General features: G+C 36.1%; 1 pseudogene; it reads right to left on the bottom strand.

The window, feature by feature from the left end:
* Positions 1 to 2,339: 2,339 nt before the first annotated feature.
* Positions 2,340 to 5,565, bottom strand: LOC114294892 (putative flavin-containing monooxygenase 1; annotated as a pseudogene).
* Positions 5,566 to 8,031: the final 2,466 nt, after the last annotated feature.

The following is an 8,031-nucleotide window of genomic DNA, read 5'->3' as shown; positions in this document are numbered from 1 at the left end:
TGGCTTCTATTCATCTCGCCTACAAAATGAATACCAAACAAATATACACAAAACAAAATCACACATACTATACAAATCTACCTCTCTTATATACACACTAGTTATGATAGAAAACAGTGGACAAAATTGAAAATAGAGTGGAGAAACTTACCTTTCTACCAGGGCACAATGTCACCATCGTCCTTAACCGCTTTGCATCTCTTCAATCGACACTCTTTTGTGAGAAAAGTTTCAGATTCGGTAGATTTATAAGCTGAAGATTAGGATTTTAGTCTTCAATCAGGTAAATCGAGAGAGAGAGAGAGAGAGAGAAAAGAGAGGGATGGGATCAGTCGGTGTGTGTGTGTGTGAGAGAGAGAGAGAGAGAGAGAGAGAGAGAGATACATAGAGAAGATTTTAATGTTTTGAGAGAGACAGAGGTAATGGAGAAGTGGAGAGAGAGTGGGTGAGAGAATTGAGGAGAGTGGGAGACAAAGAGGTTGGTGAGACGTTAATGTCTCTGCACTTGGGAGAAGTGCAATTTATCTTGGAAATATTTTTTTAATAAAAAAATATTTATATTTTGAATAGTGGGGCTGAGTTAAGATAAAGGTAATACCTTTATCAATGCTCTGACATAATAATAATGAAAATATTATATATATTTGTATACAATTCGGTCGGTCAGTATAATAATTTTTTTTTTTTTTTTTTAAACTTGATCACCGACCGAAAATAGATGAAAATTTTCAAAACAGAACCGCAGCCGACCGTTAAAGTGGTCGAAACCGTCTGTAGCACTAGCGGATCGGGTGGGTCTGGGCGAATTCGCAGGTAATTCAGATTTTTGCACACCCCTAGGCATGTGTATATGTATATATCTAAAAATCGAAACTCCCTTTTCTCCGGTGCCTATTTCTTGATGTTGACGAAGAGGACTGTTTTGGGTGTCCAGCCAGACTTGACATCAAAGAAATCAAGGATCGAAGAGGATTTTATATACTTTCTTTACTTTCATGAGGGTCCTGTTGGATATGCCATGTACAAGATTGATGTTGGTGCTTTTTCAATTGATGAAAATGCCAGTAACAATGCTGTAGCGATCAGTCCGGTATATATCTTCTGCATTTCTGCTGTATGTTCCTTCAATTTTTGGTCTTCGTGGTGTGTAGGCAGGCTAGGCTCTTTTTATGGGGCTGTGTACGTTGGCAGTATATATCAGGTAAACTGTAGGATATTATGATACGTCTGTTGTCTCTTAAAAATTTCCATTAGCAATTCGTGTTTTCTTGTCTATGACGTGATTATTTTATTTTTACCATGAACCTCCATCTCAGTTTAATTGAAAACTGGTGTAATATGATAGATAGGGCATTGGTTACGTTGTTTAGAGTTGGTTTTCCGATAAATAATTTCATGAACATATTTGTGATTTGAAGGCATGCTCAAATTTTTGTTACTGCTTTCTAGTGCAATTTTGATGACAATGTTATTGAAGAATTGTGCTGCCTCTTTCTTGCATTTTTCACTAGGATAGTATATTTATTGGTCCACTCTTTCTTTTGCTTTCTTTTTTTTACTTTTTTCGATAGATATTAATTGTTATTCCACTTGCATGTTCAGAATATCATCCAAAAATGGTCCATGGTGGTTGAAGGGATCTGCGGTTGGTAGTTTTTTGTTCATTGCTTTCTCTATATTATATTAGTTGAAACAATATGCCTTTTTGTTGTTGCTTTTCCTACTATTTTTACGTGTTTGTCTCGTTTTTGCCATTGTCACTGATTTACTAATTTTTAGCTATCTTGCATCAATACTTGAGATGGGTGTAATCAGGATTCAGGAATCTATTGCTTGTCATTATCCATTCTTTAAGTATGACTTGTAATCCCTGGTTCCTATCTAAAATGGTGGGTAATCTATTTGATGATTTAGTCCTGTGGGCTGATGCCCACTTTTTGGTTTTCAAATGTTACAATGAGAATACTTCTAATAGTCTTGGAAATCTCTCTCTCTCTCTCGTTAAGCCTCGACGGTTTAACCATAAGGAAGTGTTGGTTCAGTTTGGATGTATGCATTTTTGAAATCCAGTTGTGTTCATGGTTGTTTGAATCCTAGTTTGTTTACTAGGAACATAATTTCCAGTTCTCCAACTTCATTCATGGTTGGTTTTTTTTTTTTTTGGATCAGCAACAAAAAGTGTTTATTAATAATGAAAAGGAGATACATAAGGAGGACAAGAAGTCCTCTTACAAGGAAAGAAAGAAATGAAAGCCAAATGACTTGAACCAACCAAATGAAATAATTAAGCCACCCATAGCACACCAACACCTTTTTTTAGCACACCTTGAGATTTAGCTTTAAGGTTGAGCATAATCCGTTGGGCCGTAAGGTCGATCAACTCGACAATGAATCCCTTCTTCCTCTTAGGGTTCCATCCTATGTCCTTGCAGAGTAGATCATTGTATCATATATGAAGGGCACCAATGCAAGATCTCCGGTAGTACTTGTCAAAGTACCGCTTCATGCATTTATCCCATTCCAATACATCTTTTTCTATCTATTGAATGCTGGGTAGCTTGAATGTGCCATCAAGAAGCTCTGCTAGCCATCGACACCTTATCTCTGAAGTATACAGGTTTGTTACACTCTCCGAGAATCCAATTATCGCTAGCTGTGGAATTCGGGGATGAATGCATTCCTTTTTAAAACAAGAAGTTAGTATTGTTATGCTTCTTTTGTGATTTAGAACTGTGATATCAACCTCTATGCAATGCTTAGATATCAATCTATACTTATATTGCATGATGTTGTATGATGTTAGATGCTAACCTGTAGAGGTACTGTTTTATCGGGTGACCCTGCTATGTGATCCTAAAAGGTTGGGGACACAAGAATGTCTTTGAGCTTTTCAACACCCTTGAACCCAGTAGCCAATATGACCATACCTGTCTCTACAGCTTCAGTGTCACCATCAACCAAAATGCCTTCTTTGCAGAAACTGAAACTTAGAGCTTTATTCAATTTGATGCTTCCCTTTCCAACCCGATTGTAGAAGTCCTCTGGCACGGTTGAGATCAAACAAGAGTTTAGTTCTTGTAAGAAACTGTGTTTTGGGACCATACCGAACTGAGCAAGACGAAGCTTGTGTTGTATTGAGTTTCGACGAATTTCAAAAATGCCCATCTCTATTATTTAAAATAGGTTCATTGTTTAGAGGATTGAATTTATTATCTGGAAACTATGAATTAGGAGAGAGAGGTTATCAGAGGTGAAAGCAATGTTGCCAGGAGACTGAGGAGAAACCCCTCACCTAGCTTGTGAACCGATAGCTCAGAGAGGCGATTAAGGTAAAGATATGCTATGGGAAGTCCCCATGGCTGGTAGTCAGGGATGTTCTAGTGTTCAGTCCTGTATATCACTGTACATGGATGATCCACCCTTGTCAATCAACCCAAAAAAAAAAAAATTAAAACATGGATGACAAAAACAACCTTGCAAATGAAAATGATGTTACGAAATTGTTCAGAGCAGCTCTACAAAATTGACCATATTGTGCGCTAAGGGTCGACATTGGGTTTGGCCAGGCTGGCCCAACTTGTGAAATTAGTGCCCAAGCATACCTGACGAGCTTTTCTTGGTAGGCCACGCTGGCCAACTGGTCGAAAGCAAGAAACCTTAGGCCCAAACCTTGTGCAATGGTTAGTTGAGACAGACTAACAGACTGGGTTGTGGGGGTTAAGCCCAACTAGCTAAGATTTGTTCAGCAGAAAATATTTTCTGCTTTTTTTTTTTTTTTTGGGCTTTAGGTATGACAAAAAACGAAAGTCAACAAAAATATTTTTTGTGAATCAATGAGAAACAAACTTTTTTGGGCAGAAAATAGTTTCTACTTTTAAAAAGTAAAAGTTTTTCAGACTAAAATTTTACCAATACCACTATATTACCACCACTGTTGCCACTTCTACCATAGCACCACCACCGCCACCTCACCACTGCCACTACTGCTACTACCACATACATCAGTTTACAACCAAACATAGGAAAATATTTTGTGTGAGAAATATCTTTGGTAGGAAAATGTTTTCCAAATAAACAGAGATTTACTTTTTATTATTATTTCCTCTTGGGCTAGCGGGCTAGGCCGGTAGATTGCCTCTCGCAGGCCAATGAATTGGACTATCGAGCACGTTCAGGTTTCAACACCTAGCCCCAGCTGTAGCCCAGCCTGTTTGAGGTAGAAGCTTGGGTTAGGTAGAAGTTAGACTGGCCTGGCCCGACAGGCTAGCCTGTGGCCAACCCATACTGTGCACAACGGAAAAAGGGGGCGCAAAACCAAATGATCTGAAAAATTCTTAGTGTTTTTATTTTTTGTGTGGTGTTCTCAATTCTCACCATTTGCTGTGGAGTACTCCATGGTAATGTCTAGTGCTAATTTCTGGAGCCCAACGACAGTGACACGCTTTCCTCAGACCAATTCTTTAGCAGTCTGATGATCCATGGAAGCATAGTCCATGGAGTGTAGGACCTTCCCTTCAAACACCTGAGGACCCTTCCCTGGAGGAAATTCTGGAATGTTTGGAACCCTACTAAATCTTCCCACGCAAAGGATCACAAAATCAACTTCATAAACCTGTTCAAGCTATCATATCACCATGAGAACATGAGATGAAAATACATAAGATTAACATGTCTTTGAAGAAATGAAATTTTGTATATAACTATTAGGTGGCAAATGGGCATATATATATATATACTAGATGTTGTGCAGACCCACATGGGTGTGCTTGAAATTTCCTTATGAGTTGAAATTGACAGTTACGGAAGAATTTGAATTGTGGGTAATTTGGGAATAAAAATTTATGACAAGAAAGTTCAACAACATCTCAGGCTTTTGTATTTTATAATTGAATAGATATATCATTAAGAATTTTTTGTAAAAAACATGTGAAATGCAATATTAATTTTCATCAATACAAAATGTGAAAAATATCACAAAATTATATCATTATATATTTTTATTTAACGTGCATTATTTTTTTGTGGTGGTTGGGATTGTAATGCCACCATTAATTACTTCATTTATGAATTTGATTGTTATAGAAATACGTATCTTATCAACATAAAATTTATAACTTGTTATCCTCTTGTCTAACCGGCAAAGACTTGTATTCATAGAAAGGATGATTGATAGTGGTCCTAAAATACCTTTTGTCCTATCTTACCAAAAAAAAAAACCCCTTTCCATTTTGAGAACGCAACCCATTGTTTTGTCACACTCATTTATTTATAACTTTATTTTTACAATGATAGGACATAGATAGAGCCCTTCATTATTATTATCAGTACGATAGGTTGCTCAAGCCCTTTTTCCTTGGCCCTTACTTCGTTCCAAACAATGTACTACTATCAGCCTACTAGGCGATCATCATACAGTTTTATTTTGACCAAAAGTTGTTCAAGAATATAAATCTCATAATTTTACAATTGATATTTCAAATTCAGTTTTCTTACTTTGCAAGTTATTGAGAAAAACTTCATATAGACACTTGCAAATATCTTCAATTTTGAAAAACATATAACCATCCTAGAATATGAAGCAAAGTTAATAATAAGTAACTCCATCACATCCTCCTTAAACTGGTTGTTCAATTTTTGCAAATTGAAAAATCTAGAAATTCCCTAGATGTTGATTTGTGATTATGTATCAATTTTAAGCAATATATAACAATCCCAATCAAACAATCAAGACAAATTGACACAACGATTTTAACATGGAAAAACTACAATTGGAGTGCCTCCAACTGTAATAAAAAACTACGGGCAACAACCACAAAACAATCCACTAAGAAGATATAAAGGAATTACACAAGTATACTCTCAATTACCTAGCGAATCCACGCCCGAATTGAACCAACCCCTTCGTGCCTCTTCTAACCCCGTCTTCACCTCGAAATTGTCTTGACGAAGAGCCACTCCAGAATCCACCAAAGCTTCAGGCTCGAATTCTTCAGAATCCACTGAAGAACAACTCTCTCTTTTGTATAGAATTAAACAAACAATCCTTTGATGTAAACTTCTTAAACCAAGAGTTGAATACTCGATCAAAACATCAAAGAAAACTAGCAAAATATCCCCAGATATAAACCCTAGAACCCAAGAAGAAGATCTGGAGGAGTAATCCTAGATTTGGACTGAAACACGTATTTATAGAACACTGTCCTGCAATCTCCGCTCGAGCGTCAGATTGGCCACTCGAGCGGACCTACGCTCGAGCGCGGAAAGTTCCGCTCGAGCGGAAAAAAACAACATCCAGTATTTTTGTAGGCGAATAAACTTCTGGAACTCAGGATTCTCCACTCAAGCAGGGGAATGTCCGCTCAAGCGGACAAGCAACTCCGCTCGAGCGGTCCAGCTCGATCCTCGTCATAATCAGCGAAGTGGCAATCTTGAAAGCATTAACATCACAAACTTTTTTGAAAGGTACAATTCGGGTTGGATTCGCATCTAAACACTCATAGTCTCACTGAAATAAAAAGTGCAAAAACAAGTACAACTGAAAGGAGAGTTTTGTCAAACGGGATTACCAAGAATAAAAACCTAACACAAATATTTTTAATTTTTAAAAGATTGATGAATAATAAGAAGAAAAAAGAAAGAACCAAAATAGAGAAATAAGAAAAGGAGAAAGAATTAAAACAAAAATGAAGTTTTGAAATAGGTATGGAAAAAAGGAAGAAGAAATCAAAATAGAGATCAAATTGATAACAAAACCAAAACAAAAAAATAAAACAGAAATAGAAATAAAAGAAGAACAATAAGTAAGAGAGAGAGAGAGAGAGAGAGAGAGAGAGAGAGAGAGAGAGAGAGAGAGAGAGAGAGAGAGAAATACACGTGAAACTAAATAGTGAAAATTAAACTTAAGGGAAAGATTTAAGTAGTAACAAGTTGCTTCGATAAAAAAATTAAATAATTTTAAGCTTTTATTTAAAAAAAACATTAGGAAAACATATATTAGGGAGACATTTATTAATTTTTTTAAATATTATAAAACGACAAACTTATATATCTTGTCAATTTTTGTAACAAGTTTATGTAGAGACAACTTTGAGTAGATGGTTTTTCTTTGATTTACTGTGATTAAAAATCGCAAAATGTTAAAATTGTTTTTTTATATATTTCAATATATTTTTTTACATTATTTTTTAATATTACCAACGATCTTAAAGATTATTTTTTAACATTTTTCTTTTTTTTCTTTTTATTGATTTGAATAGATAACTAACTGCAACCACAGCATGGCGGACACAACTCTCATAGATATTGATGATGTGATGTCATCACTCACGTGCTCATGTCTGTCCACTTTCATCACTCATCTTAATCTGTGTCTCATTTTGATAATTTTAATTATTTATTTTATTGAATTAGTTAATAATATTATATCTATATAATAAGGATGCTCTGTTTTTCAAACTAGATGGGACATTTATCTTAAGTGACAATGAGATTGAAAGGCTGGGATTAATTTGAGAGTTGTCTTTTTACCTTGACCGTTGGATATACACTTCAATTTTGAAACCCATTTCAATCATTTTGGGTTCGTTTGGGAAGTGAGTTGACTTTTTAGCTATTTTAGCCTGAGGCTAAAAAGCCTCGCTTGAGAAAGACTTTTTAACTTTTTGTGAGAGAAATAATGTAATGATTATGAATTAGATGTGATGTTTTATCTTATTGGATTAAAAGGTCTATTTTATCTTTTTGTGGCTAAAATAGCCCCAACCCTTCTTCCCAAACGAAGCTTTCATCATCTCTCTCTTCAAACCCATTTCAATGTTTCTCTCTTCAAACCCATCTCTCTCTCTATGGTGGTTGTATTCAAACCCATTCCTCATCACTGCTTTGGTGGTTCTTCGTTTCTTCATTGGCTCTTCGTTGCTTCGGTGGTTGTCGTCAGTAGCAGCTGTTTGCCTTCAGGTAACACCTCTCTCTTCCCCTCAAGGTCTCAGTCCCCCCTCTCTTCCCAACCCCACCTCAAACTCCCCACTCTCG

Source organism: Camellia sinensis, chromosome 13 (assembly GCF_055761805.1).
Source record: "Camellia sinensis isolate YWXY chromosome 13, ASM5576180v1, whole genome shotgun sequence".
Lineage (NCBI taxonomy): Eukaryota > Viridiplantae > Streptophyta > Magnoliopsida > Ericales > Theaceae > Camellia > Camellia sinensis.
Note: the sequence above shows the minus strand (reverse complement) of the source record. Positions and strands in the feature narration are given on the sequence as shown.